Source organism: Tursiops truncatus, chromosome 15, assembly GCF_011762595.2.
Source record: "Tursiops truncatus isolate mTurTru1 chromosome 15, mTurTru1.mat.Y, whole genome shotgun sequence".
In the NCBI taxonomy this organism is placed as follows: Eukaryota; Metazoa; Chordata; class Mammalia; order Artiodactyla; family Delphinidae; genus Tursiops; species Tursiops truncatus.
In genome coordinates, this window is record NC_047048.1 from 47,833,447 (window position 1) to 47,851,417 (window position 17,971).

General features: G+C 37.7%; 1 long non-coding RNA gene across 1 annotated transcript in view; it reads left to right on the forward strand.

Moving 5' to 3' along the window:
* Nucleotides 1-16,244, forward strand: part of LOC141276602 (uncharacterized) — a 53,624-nt gene extending 37,380 nt beyond the window's left edge. Inside the window, exons 3-4 of the long non-coding RNA XR_012326499.1 lie at nt 9,022-9,112; nt 16,204-16,244. This is a non-coding gene — a long non-coding RNA (uncharacterized lncRNA). The remainder of the gene's footprint in view (nt 1-9,021; nt 9,113-16,203) is intronic.
* Nucleotides 16,245-17,971: the final 1,727 nt, after the last annotated feature.

Sequence of the window (17,971 nt, forward strand, 5' to 3'; positions counted from 1 at the left end):
TGGGCATGCAGCAGGGAAGAACCAGAGAGGTGTTAGCACAAGGTGATGTCACTCCATTTTGGGGAAAATGCAGTTCTAACGTCTTACTATTTAAGGTCATTTTCTGATACCCTACTTGGCACTTTCCATCTTTGTAAAGTCTTCATTGTAATCATTCCATTAGCAAACTCATAGCAGCCCTTTGACCATTTCTACATTTCTGGGTCTATGCTCTTACTAATGAATGATTCTTCCAAGGAGGATGCAGATTGTAAAATCCTTTAGATCCCCACATCTGTGCCCAAGGCAAAGGAGAGGTGTAGGAAAACAGAATCTTTTCATTAACTCCCCAAATTCCATTTGTTTAATTTCTATTCCCAGCTACCTTAAATTGCACTAACTTTGCCTTGTACATTTCTCCTAATTGGTTAATTTCACCCCCTTTTCATATTCTGTTTTCGTAAAATTATATTTCAGACTCCTAACATTCTGTTGGATTAATCACTGATGATTTGGCTCATATTAGCTGTGAGTAACACAAGTGGCAAAAGTAGCAAGGCAAGGAATGTCACATCCATTAAAACTTGCTCATAAAAGCAAATTTGAATTCTTGAGAAATGGGTGAAAACAAGAACTCTAATTCTTACAAGATTTTCTCCATTCCTTTTGTTCCCCCTACTTCTTTTCTTTTTTCATTTTAGTACAGTTCTTAAAAATACATTTTAGTGTGCGTGGGAGTTAAATTGACCATCAGCTGGAAGTTAACTCTGTTCTGCTTGAGGAGCCTTCCAGAAGGGGACATTTGGATATTCGACATCCTTGTAAGATGAGAGAAGCATATGCAGGAGGAATGAAAACCTCTAGACATATCATTGCAGAAGGCATTTAGCTAAAACATTTTTCTACCAAATTGCTTCCTGAAGGCTGTATTGAGATTTACAACTGAGAGATTTTAGAAGGCAAGTAGAGAAAGGTGGAAATTCAGGCATGATCTGGAATAGATATGCTTAGACAGGAGGCCCATTTTTTATTGGATGTCTGGTGCTTTAATTTCTCTCAATTGCAACAATTATTAATGATAGATGTATCTTACTTTTGGTGCCTTTAAATCTTCAAGTTGCATCTATGTGTTTTATTTCATATGCTCTTAAAACAAGAACTCTAACAATAGGAAATGAAGACATGAATCCCACTCAAAAAGCCCAGGTATCTGAAAGATAATGGACTTTTATTAAAGTCTTACAAATGTTAATAATAGTAATGAGACTTTGTTCCAGGTGTTCTGCTGTTCATTTCTTTTGTTTGTGTCCTGTACATCAGGGTATGGATGATTATACATATACTTCACCTGTTTATTTTTAAATAAATTATTCTTAAATGTGAGGCAGTAGAAATTGAAATAAGGTTGACACAACAATGGTATATGACCTACTCTTGCCTCTGGAGAGAGACAGAATGGTACTATAGAAAGAGCATATGACTAAAGACAGAAACTGGGCTCAAATCTTAGCTTCCTGCTACTTTGATTGAGATGGGTAAGCTGACTATTTCCACATTTCTTCTGAAACATATTTCCTTAAATTCTATTTTGAAATAAATATGTTTAGTAAAAACCATTTCTCTTTTGGATCTTCCTTTTGATGTCCATCTGAGCCTCAATGTCTACATATTTCTAAATTCTTTCCAATATGATCCTTACTTAGATGGTACCAGCTAGCAGTTCCCAATAGCTTGGAATGGCTAATAGCTGTCCTGTGGCTGTCAAGCATGGCGTCTACTTTTCTGTAAAGTGGGTTTTTCTAATATTCCATGAAAGAAGGAAATGTGGAAAATACCTATAATGTATACAGTTACTGAATCCCTGTTAAGTACTGAATTTCAGTTACAATCTCTGTAAGTTGTCTCTATGTTGGTTATTAGATTCACACCATCATTTTGTGTGGCTACCCTGTAGTTTCAATGATGTCTAAATTCCCTAAATTCATTACTTCTAAAGAGAAACTGTGTTGTCTACTTTCCAAGTTTTGGATATTTTCCCATTATCTTTCTGTTACTGATTTCTAGTTTGATTCCATTTTGCTCAGAGAATACACTCTGCATCTTTTCAATTATCTGAAACTTGTTGAGGTTTGTTTTTATGGCCCAAGATATGGTCTATATTTGTATGTGTTCTGTGAATGTCTGAGACAATATGTATTCTGCTGTTGTTGGGTGATTTGTTCTATAAACGTCAGTTAGACCCTGTTGGTTGATGGAGCAGGAAAGTCCACTGTGCTTACCCACATTTGTGCTTACTGTGTTTCCCCAAGATTTCTTTTTTTATCATTTCCTTTCTGTATATAGAATTTTTTTTATTTTAGGAAATGTCTCCTGGCAACAGATCTCTTAGTTTCCCTTCATCTGAGAAGGCCTTGATGTTCCCTTCATTACTGAAGGATATTTTCACTTGGTACAGAATTATGGGTTATCAGTTCTTTTCTTTCAACACTTGAAAATTGTTGCAACTGTTCCATATGACCTCCATCATTTCTGATGAGATATCCATTGTCATTCAAGTTTTTTTTTCCCCTATAGGTAAGGTATAGAGTTTTGGGGTTGTTTTTTGTTTATTTGGTTTCTTTTGTCTTCAGTTTTCAGATGTTAGGTTGTGATATGTCTCAGTGTGCATTTACTGAGTTTATCCTGTTTAAGATTCACTCTGCTTCTTGACTCAGTAGGTTTATGTCTCTTGTCAAATTTGGGAAGTTTTCAGCCATTATTTATTTTTCAGTTTTGCCCTCTTTCTCTTCTCCTTCCAGGAGTCTAATGACACAAATATTAGGTATTTATTTTAGTGCCACAGGTCCCAGGGGCTTTGTTCATCTTTATTTTATTGTCTTTCTTAGTTCGGTTTTAGATTTTCCTGGTCTTTAGTATGACAAATGATTTTTTGATTGAAACCTGCATATGTTTGTATTATGTTTAAATAAGACTCTGGATCTTATTTAAACCTCCTGTTTCAGTTGGCTTTCTCTTACACAGTTCAGCAGTGCAAGGGGCTAGGAGGACCACCTCATTACTGTTAGATGGAGATTGAATTCCCGGTTCTCCACTTGGCCTCTGTTGACTACTGAGGTGAGGATACTCCTTGTTATTACTGGACAGGTGTGGGAATTCTAGCTCCCCTCGAGGAGTTCACTGACACCGCACTGGGGGTGACACTCATTTGCATGGATAAAAGATAGAATAGATAATAGTTCCTTCTGGAGTATTCTGGCACTGCTTCCTTGACTAGACATTATGCTCTAACTTAACTGTCCAGGATACATGCAAAAGATACTAATGATTATTAACAAGTAATTCTCATCAATATCCTGATATTTAAATAAAGTGGTTTATTGACTTTATCTTAACACCAAAGAAAGAGGTGCTTTAAAGCTAAAGCCTCAGTAGCTTCTGAAATTCCGGTGACACAGAAAAACAGATATTGTAATAATGTTGTGTATATCTTACTTTGTCTAAATAGAAGTTTCTCAGTTTTTATTAAGTACCTAAAGGGTTCTATGTACACCAAATTAAATACAATTACCAGTTTAGAGAATTTAAACCAGTGAAGAAACTTCTGCACTTCAGCAACTGGCACTGGTTTAGTAAAGCCTAGCTGTTAGACATTTTTTCAAATCATGTCCTCACAAGGAGCAGAGTAGAATCCTTACGAATTATCCATGGTCAGAAGCCACGTTTTAGCTTTCTTAGGCAAACCGAGTGAGCAAATCCTTTTACGATGCTACCTTCCCCAGGTAGAATTTTTCATTGTCATTCTGCCTTATGTTGGGATTTTTACAGTTCAGTCTCCCCTCCACACAGTAGCTTCTCGAAGTAACATCCACATCTGACTAACTTCTATCTCTCATTCCTAGCAGAGAAAAAAATTGTTATGTGTCAGGGTTCTCTTCTTGAGTAACCTGGTGCATTGTACACCCTCTTATAGCCAGTGGTGTGATCCAAATACCAGCCAGCTATCTTTGTAAATGTCTGTCACTGATCACAAAGGAGGGCTTGAAAGGGAGCAGGATAAGGTTGTGTGGTATAGACATTAAGAGGCAGGGTCTGCCTCAGACCAGTCATGAAATCTTGGAGAAGTTGCCTTATGTCCCTGAGCCTCGGTTTTTTCACCTATAAAATGCGGATATTAATAGCACCCATCTTACAGAATTTTTCTAAGATAATGAATTGTTTCATATAAAATTCTTAGCACTGTGCCTGTCATATAGTAAACAATCAGTAGTTTCTTTCTGTCTTTCTGTTTTTTTTTTTCCACTGGTGCAAATCCATGCTGCATATTTGTGGTAGGCAGCCTATAAGATGGAATCTAATGGTTCTTGCCTCCTGGTATCCATGCCTTTATATGGTCCCCTCCCGTTATGTGGACTGGACCTGGTAACTGACTTCTAACAAACAGAATATGGCAAAAATAATGAGATGTCACATCCATGATTTAAGTTACAAAAACCCCATCTTCCATCTTGCTTGCCCTCTCTCGCCCTCTCAAAGGCTTGTTCATAGGGAGGTCAGCTGATGTGTTGTAAGCTACCCTATGGAGATGCCAAGGGGGGAGGATTCTGCCCAAAATCTAATCTGCAGACCAACAGCCTGGGAGAAACTGAATCCTGCCAATAGCCACAAAAGTGAGCTTGGAAGTGAATCCTACCTTAGTTGGGTCTTGAGATGACTACAGTTTTAGCCAACCTCTTGACTGCAACCTTTGAGAGACCCAAAGCCTGAGGACCCACTAAGCCACTCTCATACTTCTGACTCACAAAATAAATGTGTGTTGTTTGAAAACTCTATATTTTCGGGTAATTTGTTACATGGCAGTAAATAACTAATAGAGTATTGGAAAAAGGACTAAGATCCTAAGACCTGTTGGTGATGACTCACGAGAATCTTTATATTCAGAAAGCTGCCCATTTATGACCACATTTGTACATTTAGCCATGAGAGAAATATGGATGGTAAACACGTGTGCCTCCCGTGCTATGCCCCTTACCTGATACCCTACCTGATGTTTACCTGGTTGAACATCATTTATAATAAGCACAATATCTGAGGCTGAAGAGCAAAATAGTAGTGATGTGGGGCAGAGAAAAGGAGGGAAAAGAATTAGGACTGACATTTTATGTCTCTTAAAAAATCTGACCTTTTGGAAATATCACTGTGTACATTTAAAATATTAATAAAGGCTCTTGCTGTTAGTAGGCGAAGGGGGTTGTTGTCATGTGTGACCTTTTATTGAAGTAAAAGAAAATTGACAGTTTTATTAGCAGTAGAATATCACACGAGAAAATGCATAGGAAGAAGAAAAGCTGCCACAGTAGTATTTAGTTACACAAGGTGAATATCGTTAAGCAGCTGTGATTTTATACAAGGGAAGCCTCAATATGACTTTTGAGCCTCCTCCATTGAAGCCAGCGTAAATTATGGCTAGAGTGGAAAGGCATTATTCCTATTCTAGTCTTTCTCCAAGGATATATAAGTGTTTTTATATTTCCTTTCTTAAAAAAATTTTCAACCAAGTCATTCTCCCCGAGATGAACTTATATATAGAACAGACATAGACCCACGGACATACAAAACAACTTATGGTTGCCAAAAGGGAAAGAAGAAGGACATTAAATTAGCAGTTTGGAATTAATATATACACAGTACTATATATAAAATAGATAAGCAACAGGACTTATTGTATAGCACAGGGAACTATACTCAATATTTTGTAATAACTTATAAGAGAAAAGAATCTGAGAAAAATAGGTATATATGTATGTATAACTGAATCACTTTGCTGTACACCTGAAACTAACACAACATTGTAAATCAACTATACTTCAAGTTTTGAAAAAGGAAATGATAAAAATAATTTTCTTTTTAATTTTTAAAAAGCAACATCTGTCCAAGTCAGGAAATGTGGATTTAAAATCCAAAGCAATTTCTGTCCCAAATAAACTTAAATTTTCTTGGCAAAAAAGAAAAAAGAAATAAAATAAAATCATGTAGAAAAGCTCCTAATCCCCTATGTCCAACTACCCACTTATGCATTCAATCAACAAATATTTATTAAGAACTCACAACATGCTTGGCATTTTTCTAGGCTCAGAGGAATCAATGATAAAAAAAGAGATAAGGTCCTTGCCCTTGGGGAGCTTATGTTCCAATGGAGAACATAGGAAATCAGCAAGCACAGAAATATGTGTAACTGATGTGTTGAAAGAACAAGCTCTAGAAGGAACAATCGTAAAATAACACTATTTTTCCTCTCTGCAACTTAGTACAATTCTCTGTGAAATTAGTTCTTTCTTCTGGATGAAATGTTGGTCCAATTCCAGCACTTCTTCAACTCATATCATCATTCCAACAATAAAACATTTCTCCAATCACTTTTAGGCACAAAACAGTTTCATTTAAGTAGTAAAAGTATCCAGTCCCAGGCACTACTCAAAACTCTTACTTACATTTATAGCTAAAGCTTCTCACTTTACTAACTAGTAGGGGTGGCCACAGTCTGTTTATCTCCATGAGATTTTCCCACTGAGTATTTTGCACCACATAGGGGACATTGTCTCCAAAAGCCTCCATCAGACTGGGGACAAACCCTGGATGAGGGAGGGGAAATTCACAGCAAACCAACAACTCTCCCAAATTCTCTTTCTGAGATGTTTTAACCTTTTCTTACACTTGAGGTGAGTGTTGGGCTCAAGCCACAAAACTTCTTATTCCCAGGGTCTTCTGCATGTTGTAGCCTAACCTACCCCTCATTTTTAAAGGTGCAAGTACCTACCACCTACTGTTTTCTTCCCAGCTTTTTATGACCTTAACCAAATTAGAGGCAGAAAGAGCCCCAATTAAATGTTTATCTATCACTTAATGTATTTTCAAGGTCATAATAAAGTAATAATAGCAATAATTAAAAATAATAAAGTAAGTTATGACATAGTGTATTATTGGTGTGATAGGAAAGGCTTTTAAGGAGGGAACCCTGCTCCACTGAAGGGATTTTACACAAAGGAAATAAGGAGGAACAGTGGCTCAAGGTGACCTTGGGCTTATTTACCAAATACAATTTAAGCAATTTGATGGAAGGGATCATGACTTACGTTCTTGCAGCACTGTCTATTGTTCCTCGCCCAGCACTGCACGGTAGAAAATGTTAAATAATTTTTGGTTTATTGACTAAAAGATTAGAGAGATAAAAACCAAGAGGTCCCTTGTTGATATTCTCAACCATGTGGACTCATGCCCATTAAATATGCCATTAATGTTGGTCAGGTTGGTAGGTCCAGTTTTGGGGTCTACCAGCCACTGAGAATTCTTCCTTTGGCTCTCATTTCCCCTCCTTTCAGACCCTGAATTTCTTTGTCCAGAAAATCATTTTTAAAACTGTGACTTGTATTTTAGAGATTGTTGACTTCAAAGAGAATCTCAGGCTAAAGTTTGAACCTGTCTTGGCTTGATATATGATTCTTCTTTTACTGATATATTTACAGGTATAGAAAGTAAACTCAGGCATTTACAGAAAACTTTATGAATATTTGAAGGGATCCCCACCAAGGGGAGTTAAGAGTCTAAGTGCTTTTATAGCAGAAAAAAATAGCTGTCATAGGGCTCAGAGTCAAATGGGAGCTGTAAGTGTAAACTACATGAAATCCATTTACTGGAAAATAAATATATGTTCCTATGAAGGACCCTGAGGCAGCCAAGGACTGTTCTTACAATGCTTTCTAGGTTGTCTCTCTAACACTAGTCTAAACATCAGACTTACTCCATGTCTAAGGAATTTGTGTCATCTGATAATCTATTAAGTGGAACTCAGGGACAATGTAAGTTGTTCATGTAATTGAAGGATTAAGAGTATATGATTAAAATAGTTGGGATGGCCTAGACACAGAGCATGCAGACAGGACCACGGCATACTTTATGCCCTCAAAGGCCAAACGAGTGTCACACTTTATTGACAATCTAATATTTGGGATACACAGAGTTAAGAAATATATCCTTAAAGTTAATTTCACCTTTTCCTTTTTACCTTTAAAATGTGACTACAAGCATACCTTGGAGATATTGTGGGCTCATTTCCAAACCACCTCAATATAAGCAAATATCACAATAAAGTGAGTCACATGAATTTTTTGGCTTCCTAGTGCATATAAAAGTTACATGTACACTGTATTGTAGTCTATTAAGTATGCAACAGCACTATGTCTAGAAAACAATGTATACACCTTAATTAAAAATAAGTATTGCTAAAAAATGCTAACCATCATCTGAGCCTTCAGCAGGTTGCAGTAGTAACACCAACCCTGGTCACAGATTCTCATACCAACTATAATAATAATGAAAGATCTGAAATATTTCTAGAATTACCAAAATGTGACACAGAGACATGAAGTGAGAAGATGCTGTTGGGAAAAGGATGCCGAGAGATTTGCTCCACACAGGGTTGCCACAAACCTTCAATTTTTAAAAATGTAATATATGTGAAGTGCAATAAAGCAAAGCACAATAAAACAAGGTATGCCCATACTAGAAAACTTAAAATTCTGCAGGTGGCTCACATTATTCTGCTGTTGGACAACACCCGTCTAGGAGGATCTGCCCACACATGCCCACAAGCCTGCATTTCAGCCCCCCACTGGTGAAAGTCCGCAAGGGAGTTTCACTACTGATGCAGCCCAAGTCCGTGGCCAGGATGTCTCATAAGTAGCATTTAGCCTCCCTGTCTGACCCTCAAGTCCTTATCCAAGCTTGCATCTTAAGTGCAGTGCTGTTTATAAAAACATTTTATAAATTTTTTTTCTTAGACAAGTGTGTGCCGAACTTTATGGATGGTGCCCCATAGGGGAGCATATAGGTCTTTTATTAAATCCTTAGAGTTGTAAAACTTCCCCATCCAGGTCAAATATCACAAACATTTGCCACGTACATCAACTATCAACTATCAGAGTAAAGTTTTAGACAGCAATCACCAGCAATCGCCCATTAAGTTTTTCTTGTCTTTTTTTTTTCAAGAAAACCAGAGAAGGTGGAAGAGATCATGTGTGACTGGAACAGGGACAGGACTGAGTAAGTAAGTGGAAAATCTCTTCCAAGAGAAACAACAGTGAGTAACTTTTTATTAATTGATAACAATTATGGATGACAACCCTGTTGTTTTCCCTCAGGAATTTCCTGGGTAAAATTTCCACCTACTCCTGTGGGATTTAATTACTTCGAAGTAGGAAAATGTCTTTGTGGTAGATTGCTTGCAAAAATGGCCACAAGTGTTCCTGTCCCTGTGTCCGTGCCCCTTTGCCATGTGGCTTTGAAGTTCTTCGTCAGAGAGGTGGAACCTATTTCTCCATCCTTTGAATTTGGTCTGACCTGAGACTTGCTTGGACAAATGCAGCAGAAGTGACACTGTGTCAGTTCTGAGTCTGGATCTCAAGAGACATTTCATGCTTCTGCCTTTCTTGTGGAACCCTGCAACCGCCATGAAAACAAGTCCGGGCTACCCTGGGCTTTATTTCCTTCCCACACAATAGAATATAAGTTTCTGAGGTTGGGTGACTACCAATTAGCTCCTCTGTAACGTTTAAGTAACAAGCCTATTTGAATATTGAAATCATACCTCTGATCCAGAAAATGTCTTAATTTTAGATGATACTGCAAATTTAGAAGACAGTTAAGAATGTAGGAGGCTATAAGTAGTCTGGTTCTACATGTTTTTAATAACGTCAGATGATTTTCAAGATTCTAAAACAATTGTATCACCAGACAAGTTCTCACGGAAAAGACCTGTTGTATTTTTTGAAATCACATCTTCAGTGATTCTGATCATTTCAGAATGTTTTCCACTGTTTTATTATGCCCTCTGAAGATTTGAGTTCAGTCATTGAACTCCATCCCCTGCAAACAAATTGCCAATATTATTTCCTTTTGAGTGGGATAATACCATAATCAGGGTGCTCTTTGGAGGCACATTTCTCTTCAGGGAAATTGTGCTGGCTTTAATGTAGCTAAGCTTAAATGTGAAGGTGATGTGCTCTGTGACACTTGGCTATGCTAGTGACTCAAAATAAGCATCCTACTTCAAATACGGACAAAAGAAAGAAGGTTCTTACAGAAATATTTCCTTTAAAAAATATCTGATTCAATGAAAGGAGTTACAGTCATGCAAACTGGCTCTTGGCTGGACTACATTTTTTCTCCTAAAACAAAAACAAATGTGAAGTAGGAGTTTTGGACAAGAGTCCCCACGGAATGGTGCTTGGGGGGAAGGCCACAGGGAAAGAGTATAGGTCTTTGGAAGTTTGCAGAGAATGGGCAGAAAGGAGGGGGTGGAGAGCTGAGCCCACTGCTACAGAATTCCAATCCTTCCGTGACACCACGAAGCCCCACAAGAACCTCCTGAAACATAAGCAGGTTTGATTGTATTTCTTGAGGAGGCTAGAGAGGGTGTTGTTTTATGCCAGTGAATCTAAATGACTGATGTGGTCATGGGTGTGGACAGATAAAAGAAAACAATGGGATGGTAACATTGGGGAGTTTGTGAAACTGTTGGGAGAGACTAGAACTACCTACAATGTAAAATTAAATGTTCCAATTAAGAATTGTAAATTTCAGACAGGCAGGAGGGCGTCAAGTTATTTACAAGGCATTATGTTGTAGAGGGTTTCCCAGGTATGGGTCATAAGGAGAAACATACAGCTGCGTCATCCAATCACTCTTCTTAAGCTGAATTATGTATGCCAAATCCAGACCACCAAAGTGCAACTCATTGTACAGGAAGTGAACATTGATCACAGGGGGCATGATGGTCCTTACTGGGGCAGAAATGTGGAAACCACTCTGACACTGACATCAGAACCTCTGGGGAAGCCCTTTTAAGACTACATGTTTCAGAGAGATCCAGGCTCATGAGCCAGCTAAGCGAATGATGTGAAATGACCAAAGTGACTTTCTCATGAAACTTCAGACTGCAAGTTGGTGAGTATGATGTTTAAGTTTTTTTCTTTTCTTTTTCTTTTCCCTGCAGACCACTCTAGAAGGGAAAGGAGCTCCAGCTACATAGTGGGCTCTGATTTGTTGAGATCATGTTCCCTGCACACTAGACACTAGAATGTGTTGATCCCAGGGCTGGCTGTCAGCACAGTTGGAACCCTGGTTGAGGCTACTCACTTCCTGAAATTGAAGATTTTTGTAGTGTAGTGCCAGGAAGTAGGACATTTTTTAAAGTGATGTTAGAACAGTATCTATCAAACTGGAGTTTATGAATTCTCTAGGAGAAAATTTGTTTTTAGGATTTTCATTGGATGAATGGAATAAAAGAACAATATTTTAAAGCCTGTTCGGGTCCCTTAGATGATCCCTTATAAGCCTTGTCCTGCAAGTTTAGGACCTGCTTTTTTGTTCATGGAGTCACACAAAGACTCTACAATGTAATTACCTGGGACAAATACAGGTTTTGTGGGTGTTTAATAATGGAAGAGTGGTGGGAAAATTGAGCCATCATGGATCACATAGTACCAAAGGCAAATCAAATTCAGAGGCAGTACTAGGGTCCAAGAATTTTTTCTTTTAAACAATACCTATGCATTACTCATATTTGGAAATATTGAGTTAGAATCTGCCACTGGAATGCTGCGAGAGTGGCAGGCTTCTGGGGAGAAGGTGTTAGAAAAGCTGTGTGGTCTCATTTGTGAAAGCTCCATGTGGGCTGCACTGTCCAACACAGCAGCCCCTAGCCACATGGCCATTTAAACACATATGTAAATGAATTAAACCTTTATTTAAGTAAAACTTCAGTTCCTCAGCCCCACATTTCAAATGTTTCAATTGCCACATTTCATTAGCGTGGCAAACCCAAGCATTATATAGTAATTCATTCAATTCATAGTTATTGAATGTTTATGTATGCAAGGTACATCCTAACAATTACGTTAAGAATCAGCCAAGCAGAAGGAGAACATGGACCCAAATAAAATACAAATATTCCTGAGTCTCCAATTTTTGTCAGTAACTTCAAAATCCATTCCTATATAGCCTTTGACCAGGTATATTAAAAAGTGGCCAAACTGATGACTCTGAATTTTATTACCTCTTGGTATCTCTCTTCTGACATGATGAGAAATGAAATGGCCAAATTGTGGATAAGTGAAAAGAGAAGTAAGAAAAGGGCAGGATCCACCAGCTAGTTAATTGCTACTTGAAAAAGTGTGAGCTGAAGATATGCCCCTTATCTTGCTATCTATCTTACATTCTAGCGGCAGCTAAAAATGTAGAAAACTGTCAGTGCTTCAAGTTGGGGATGGATACCTTTTGAATGTCTACTGACACCAAGCAGTTATGAATAAACATAGTGCATCACCCGCATGACTATTTTTCTAAGAAAAAATAAGCACGAAAATGTTTCTATTCATTGTGATGACAAGAGAGAAAATGTTTCTTTAGTTAGAGTATGTAATTTAGAGTTATGAACCGAATACTGCTCTGGAAACCATGTCCATCTTCTTTTTGAGGAAACATATCCTTATGCTGTGAAGCTTTCTTTACAGAGACCATGGATTTCTGTGGTATTTAGTAATCACGGAAAAGAATTCCTCCCGTTTTCTCTCTTACGACTGACTCTGTTGATTCTGTTGAATCTTACATACAGCGTTTTATCCAGAATGACGTTCGAATTGGGAGTGTTACCCTGGGTGAGGGATAGAACTACTGACTACTATTCTCTCCTCCAAAGAGAACAGAATACCTCTTCTTCTTTGTGTGTAATTGCCCGATGGGGCAAAAGTCTTGAGTTTTTTGTTTGATAGAACATATCATCAGACCGTGCTGTTTTGGGGCCTGGTCACCATATAATTCATATAATATAAATTCATACAATTCACATAATTCATCTGTACATATTTCACCACCTGGCTATTCCTTTTGGGTAAGTTTTGGTGAGGAGGGATTTGAATGAAAAGACCAATATAAGACCAGTGCTGCTTACAGCCAGGAATGTATACTCAAGAGACAGAGAAAATGTACATATGTACACCATATGTAGTGTGGATTATATCCAGGTTATTAGCAAATGAAAATGTGCACAACTGGGACAATGCTCTGTCAGAGGTTAAATTTCTCTTTTTATTGAGTGTGTTCTAGATGGAGATGATGACTCACTTTGGGACACAAAATCTATTTCTTTACATCACATGTGGCAGGAGGGGGAAATGTATGTGTGTGTGTGTGTGTGTGTGTGTGTGTGTGTGTGTGTAATCTGTCTTTGTGGGTCAAAGGAGGAAAGTGTTCAGGGATGCAACTTCAGAGATCTAATAGGAGGACTGTGGCATCCTAAGAAGGGAATAGAGGAATTGATAAGTATTGAGAAGGCTGGGGTCAGTGAACCAAATGAAGGGTACTGGATGATGGGCAGCCTGTCAGAGCCTGATAGCAGCGCCTAGCTGAGAGGCCCCATCCCAGAACTCAGCTCTGAACATGGCTCAACAGGCAGTAAGACAGGTGGTCAGCCTGCTACTGCCTCCCCCAGTCTACCTCTACTCTGGCCACATCATCTGAGTGTCCTCCAGGTACCACATTCTATGCCACACAGATGCCCCAAGGCTGTGGAAAGCTCTATAAGATTTGTTAACATTTAATGAGGTGAAGGTGCTTGCTGCATTGATGTTGATGTCAATAGCTAGCTAGTGGTTTAGAGATCCCAGGTCCTGACACTCTGGTGATAGATTGAGTTGTACTGATAGACAGAAGGGAGTGGTAACCTCAGTTGCCTTATGCAGATTCTGAAGGCAACAATGTGCATTTGTAAAGATTCACAGACACATGTTTTTAAAAATGCAAAATTTAGAGTTTAAAAAAATAAATAGGTGACCGATATTTCCCTACTTTAAGACTTACCATAAAGCTATAGTAAAGAAGATGGTGAGCTATTGGTGAAAAATAGACAAACATACCAATGAGACAGAAAAGAGAGACCATAAATAGACCCACACAAATACAGTGAACTGATCTTTGAAAAAGGAGCAAGAGCAATTCAAAGGGGAAATGATGGGCTTTTCAACAAATGGTGCTGGAACAACTGGACATCCACAAGCCAAAATTAAAAAAGAAAGAAAGAAAGAAAGAAAGAAAGAAAGAAAGAAAGAAAGAAAAGAAAAGAAAAAGAATGTAGACACAAGCCTTACACTTTACACAAAAATTAACCCAAAAGGGATCATAGACCTAAATGTAAAATGAAAAATTATAAAATTCCTAGAAACTAGCATAGGAGAAAATCTAGGTGGCCTTAGGTTTGGTGATGCCTTTTAGACACAATAACAAAAATACAATCTATTAGAGAAAAACCTGACAAGTTGGACTTTATTAAAATTAAAAACTTTTGCTCTGTGAAAGACACTGTTCAGAGAATGAATGACGTCACAGATGGAGAGAAAATATTTGCAAAACACATATCTGATAAAGGACTTGTATCTAAAATATACAAAGAACTCTTAAAACTCATCAATAAGAAAGCAAACAACCCAATTTAAAATAGGCAAAATATTTGGACACCTTATCGAAGATAAGCAAATAGAAAATAAACATATGAAAGTATCTTCAATACCATATGTCATTAAAAAATGGCAAATTAAAACAACAATGAGATACCACTACACACCTGTCATAGTGGCTAAAATCCAAAACATGGACAACATCAAGTGCTGACGAGGATATGGAGCAACAGGAACTCTCATTCATTGTTCGTGGGAATGCACAATAGTACAGCCACTTCGGAAGATCGTCTAGCAGTTTCTTATAAAATTAAACATATTCTTACCATTTGATCCAGCCATTGAACACCTTGGTAATTACTCAAATGAATTGAAAACTTATGTCCACATAAAAACCTGCACATGGATGTTTATAGCAGCTTTATGCATAATTTCCAAGACAGATACAACCAAAAACACACTGTGGTATATACATACAATGGAATATTATTCATTTAAAAAAAGAAATAAGCAATCAAACTGTGAATAGGGATGGAGGAATCTTAAATACAAGTTGCTAAGTGAAAGAAGCCAATCTGAAAAGGCCACAAACTGTAAGATCTCAACCATACAACATTCTGTAAAAAAGGCAAAACTTGGGAGAAAGTTAAAAAAAAAAAAAAATCAGTGATTGCCAAGGGTGTGGGGGAGGGATGGATGAATAGGCTGAGCACAGAGAAAGTTTAGGGTAGTGAAACTATCCTATATGATACTGTAAGTGTTGAAACATGTCATTATACATTTATTAAAACCCATAGAATGCACAACACAAAAAATGAACCCCAGTGTAAACTATGAAATCTAGTTAATAATGCATTAATATTGGCTGATCAATTGTGACAAATATACCATATTAATGCAAGATTTTAAATTAGGTGGAGGGGAGGGGAGGGTATGTGGGAAGTCTCTGTATTTTCCACTTATGCTTGTTTCTCTGGAAAGCTAAAACTTTTCTTAAAGAATAAAGTTTATTAACAACAGCAACAAAACAAATCTTATTTTTAAAAAGCCAAAGTACTTGAATAGACATTTCTCTGAAGAAGGTACACAAATAACCAATAAGAACATGAAAAACTGTTCAGCATCACTGATCTTTAGGGAAATGCAAATCAGAACCAACTCACACCAATTAGGATGGCTACTGTTTAAAAAACACACACACACACACACAAAACAACTAAAATAACAAGGATTGGTGAGGATATGGAGAAATTTAACCCCCTGTGTGCTGTTGGTGAAAATGTAAAATTGTGTAGCTGCTATGGACAACAGTAGGACAGTTCTTCAAGAAATTAGAAGTAGAATTACCATATTATCCAGCAATTGGACTTTTCTGGCTTACATCATCTGCTACCATAATTCACAATTAGAAATCTAGAAAATATTGTTTGTCTACAGACTATCAGACTTCCAACTGATCTCCAACCTCAGCCCCTGATCTATTGTCCAACAGAACATGAAGATAACGTAACACCAGTGACTTCAGAGCAATGGCTCTTGGTTCAAGTCCGGGGGAGGTGGGGCTTTGGTTAATCTTATAGGGTGGCAGTAACTGTGGTGGTTACCAGTTCAGAATCCATGTATAGATCACTGGATTCCAAACCTAACCCTATTATGTTACTGAATTATGTAGAACAGATGTTTTCTTTTCTCAGCCTTTGTTTCTTCATCTATAAAACAGAGCCAATAATAGTAACGAACTCATGGGATTGTTACAGAGCCCAGTGAAATAATCCATGCAAATAACTTGGCATGACTTTCACCATCATCTTTTCCAACTTCTCCAAGATGAAGTCACCATGGCAGGTGAGAAGTCATCTGTATCCCAGAGCTCTGGGTACACCTTCCTGCCTCTATGTATTTGTTAATGTCGTACCCTCCGTGTAGAACTTTTCTTCTTTTTTTTAATTTAAGTACAACTTACAGTAGTTTTAGAAAACTCTTTCCAAATTGCCCTATGTGCTGATGCAGATATTATATGCTGCCTTGTATTTTTAGTGCATTTTCCTTCTGTTATTAGATGTCAGTGGAATGCCTACCATTTGTCAGTCTAAGCTTAGACAGAAAGGGATATGTGTTGGCTTATGTAAAGTCTAAAATGGCTTAACTTCAGAAATAGTGATTACTATGACAGTCTTTTCTTCTCTCAGTCCTGTTTCTTTTCTCTGTTGAATTTATTCTCTGGCAGAATCACCTCAAATGATGGCAAAGATGGTCTCTAGCAGCTTGAGGCTTATTCTTCACCAGCATAGGGAAAAGAAAGACCCTCTTTCCTGGAACCTCCATTAAAAGCCCTGGTTAGGGCTTTCATTGGCCTGCTTTGGCTCATGGCCCTATTCTCTAGCCAGTTGGTGAGGCTGATGCTGAGTTAGCCTGGCCTAGGTAGAGACAGTGCCAACCAAGAGAACCCAAAGAAAAGGGAGGGGCTCTGCCAGGTGGAAGGTAAGGGCCCTGCTGCCCAGACAAGAGATAGCAGGCTGGCAAAAATAAGTGATTTCCATTACAGACTCCAAGAAGACGTGTAGAGCCTGAGGTTTCAGGATAATGCTTCTTTTGGACCCTGCCATTTATACACACAGTAGGGGCCTTTATTTTATTGCCAGAGTACACATTCAGGGGCAAATCAAGACCATTGAATCCAGTATTGCCCAATAACCTCAAATGTCATTTTGCTGTTCTGTTTATGAATAATGTATATTCATGTGGTAATGAAACCAAGGGTAATCATCAGTTAGATCCATCGCACCTGTAACCTGCCTCCACTGATCAAGCTCACTTTAATTGCTGCTACCAAAACTTGCATGTTCTCCAAGCTGCATGCAGCCTAAACAATAAAATGTTTGCCTGAGTTGTTTCTCAGGAACTTGGAGCAGTGTCAAGTTCAAGCTTGAGTTGGTTAAGACTTATCCTGTGTTCTTGGGAAAGTTAAAACAAAACAAAACAAAACAAAAACAAACAAAAAACACTTTGCACCAGATCCCTCATCTCCTCAATGAAGGCTCAGGTATGGTTATAAGGGTTAAGAAAGACATGATATGTCAAGTGTGTATTTGATGAGCACTCAACTGCTGAGTGTTATTATGAGTAGTATAATCTGAAATAAAGTTAAAAAATAAAATATAAAAGAACTAAGCAAATTCACTTGACCAATCACATCACTTTTTCACCAATTCTGGAACTTTGCCATAAGTAATCTCAGAAATCCACTCAAGCTTTAGAAATACATACCCTAAGTTATTTCTTAGGGATTCTTTGAAAATTCAGATTTCTTTATTTTCAGTGTGTTTTTTCCTTAAGTTATTTATGATTGCTTCATATTTTTTTGACACTGGTAATAAACTAGTTTTTATGCTGTCTTAAAATACGAAACTGCTTTTTTCAGTAGTTGTCTTTTTAAAGTTAATGTATTTTCAGTTTGTTTGTAAGAATACTTCTATCAGTATTTGAAA